Here is a 3104-nt window from a genome sequence, read left to right as displayed (position 1 = left end):
TCAGAGCTGAGGGGTGGCAGAGCACAAGACACAGAGAAGTTGCTGTAGGAGATGGGCGTCTTGGCAAAAACCTGTGACAAAGCGGATGTGGGGGCACAATGCGAGAGGGCACTTAAGAAAAATCTGTTTGCAGCTGAGTGCAATTAAAAATATTATTGCTTGGGGGCGGGGGTAGGGGCCGGTTTTCACGGCCCTCTCGTGCCACAGCAAATTGTTTCTCTTCGTGGAAATCTCGGTTTACTCACACTGGAGTCTGAACACATCCTGCAGGCGATGAGTAATGATGAAATGAAATATCTTAATGGAGGCTTTGCACAGTCGCATAATCACTCCCCGCCTGATACACACAGGTTACAAAGCGCTGCCCTAAAGAGATTGCCCAGCTCATCTGGATGCTGTCTCTAAAGTTGGAATAATTAGTGGCTCCCAGCCGCTTCCCCCTCCCCCACACTCTTTGCAGCCCCTAATTAATGAAAAGAGCCACGGGGAGGGATGCGAGCAGAGTCACTCTGCATGACAGAGTTGGGGTTAGACATTTCTCTCTCGGGGCGAGGCTCCCATCGCGAGCCAAGGAGGAGGGAATCCATCCCCTGTGGGGTGCTGGCGCGCTGTCCCACCGAGCGCAGCCCCCCGAACACCCAGCGCTTCGCCGGGGCCTCTTCACCAGGGAAGCCGCGCCATCACGCCCCCGGGGGGGGGGCTGCGGGCGTGGGACGTACGCGTTGTTTCCCCACGCACACGGCAGCCCTGCCCGCTCCGCCCCGAGTGTGCGGCTCTCCGGGGAGCGGTGCGATGCCCCACGCAGCCGGCTGGCCCTTTCCCTCTGCGCCCGACGAGGACACGCGTGGGCGCCGCGCGCCTGCCCCTCGGCGCGAAGCCCCTTGCCCGTGGGAGCCCGCGCTCCTCCTGCAGCCTTGGCGTGCTTTGTGCGGTGAGGGCTGCCGCCCGCGAGTCTGAAATACAGCCTGCACTTCAGGGAAGGGAAGAAACTCGATTTCAGTTGCGTGTTTCTGTGCTGGACCGAGTTCACACACAGCCAACCGCGGCGGCGGTTCGGGGACTTATCAAGGAAAGATTAGAGGGTCCACCGGCTTTCAGCCGCTTTGCCTGGTTTAACTATGCACAGCTAAAAGCTGAATGCACTGCTTGAGCTCACCACTTGAAAGGTTTTTTGAGCACTGGCCAGTTGAGACCCAGCGATTACTTAGATCATGGAGAAATAGAAAAACCCCACATCCTCCCTGGCGACATTCACAAAAAATGAGCAAACGGCTGCTGAGCGGCAGGAATCCCCCGCTTCCCCCCGCGCCGCCGGGCTTCGGCCTCGCCGGAGCCCACTAGTGTCCGCGGCCCGCGTGGTTCCTGGGATTCCTCGGCACCCCCTGCCCGAGGCAGCCGTCCTTCCCCGCACACCCCGCAGCCTTTCAAAACGAAATAAAAATGCTCATAGCGTCAGATTCCCTCGGTGCCTCGAGAATATCAGTATCATAAAATTACGCGGCAGACTTCAAGGGAGTCTCCAAAGCAAAGTAAGGCACTGCTGAGAAAAAAATCACTATTTTTCGATAATGTGCACTGCCCTTCTCTAGGCTCTGACATATACTCTGATTCTGCAAAGCGGGATGGCCTGCTCATCTACCTCCTCTTCAAAGGGCCCGGCGAGAGGGCATGTTTTAATGCTAGGTGAGCGTATGTAAAAGCAAGGACACGGCTGAGTCTGCCTCGGTCCGTGCTGGGCAGAAACACCCTGGGGAATGTGGAGCTGCTTCTCTGCTAGCGCCCCTTCCCTGCTCCTCCATCCCCTGCGAGGACGGCCGGGCGCAGCGGGAGCTTGAGGGCTGCCTCTGCAGAGCCAGAGCCTTCTGTTTCAAACAAACCAGATTTTCCGATCGGCCTGCGCCCCTCCTGTGCCTGTCACACCCCGGGCAGGCCTGTCCGGCCCCAACCCAGGTTTGTGTGGGGTCAGGAGGGGCGGGCCGAGCCGGTCACCATTTGATTGGGTCTTGCTCGAAGGAAAATCACACCAAGCACCAGGAGAGCTGACCCTAAGGTATGCATCTCACCCTCCTTGGGACACAGCGCGCTGTCTCACAGTGCTTCAAGCTCCGTAAGGCAGGTGACCACGTCCACTGGTCCCTTCTTACACCTTCTGCCGCTATTTGCATTAGGGCTGCAAAAATTATAAACTCTTGCAATATGAAGCGCAGTGGGAATTGTCCATCCCAGTTTCCTGACACCTGCATCCCAAATCGGGCGATGTTTCCCCAGCAGTATTAGGAGATGCCACCACCACACCAGTTCCTGGGCAGGGGGTAGGATGCAAAGCTTCCAGGGCGGCTGGGCAGCTACCAAACCCCCGCTGCCCTCAACAATGCTGTTCCTTTGGCCCAAGCCGAATTTTAAAAGAGAACAGGAACTCTTGAGTTCATCCTCTATAATCCCTGTATCACAGAACACAACGAGAGTGGTTCACCCTCATTATTGGTATAAGATTACTCTTCAATTGCAGCGAAAATCCATCCTTTCAAAAGCATTAAAGGGTTGACGTTTCTTTTCCTGATACAAGCCCATATTCAGATTACATGGACACTAATCAAATAACCCGGGTTATTTCATTTGTCAACATGTTCATAAAAATTTTCTACCAGGCGTTAAAGGCATTTATATGGAACGACATCTTTCAAAAGCAATGTCGCTAGTCCAGATTTAGGGTATATTTGATTGTGACAAGACGTTTGATGGTTTTATTTTACATACCAGCTGTGCCACAAATCGTTTTATACCTCAAAGTTCTAATTTTTATGCTGCAAGTATTTTCTACGAAGCAGTTGTTTTCATTTTAAGCAGCTCTTGTCAATACCTGCAGCTCCTAGAGGAGCCTTCTATTCAAAAGCGTTCTCAGATGATCTAAAGGACAAGTCGGAAGGCTGCTTTGGAGATGGTTTTGTTTGGTTTATTTCGGCGTGCGTGTGTGTGGTTTTCCCCCCCAACTTTAAAAGAAGCTCCTCTGTTCATGGTACCGTTACAAGGGGGAATCCCGTCCACCTTGTGGCTCCCCCGCGCTGCTGTCCGCAGCCGCCGCGGGATGCCTTCTGCTCGGCCAG

Source organism: Geospiza fortis, unplaced genomic scaffold (genome assembly GCF_000277835.1).
Source record: "Geospiza fortis unplaced genomic scaffold, GeoFor_1.0 scaffold130, whole genome shotgun sequence".
In the NCBI taxonomy this organism is placed as follows: Eukaryota; Metazoa; Chordata; class Aves; order Passeriformes; family Thraupidae; genus Geospiza; species Geospiza fortis.
The sequence above is the reverse complement of the archived record's forward strand: the minus strand, read 5'-3'. Positions refer to the sequence as shown.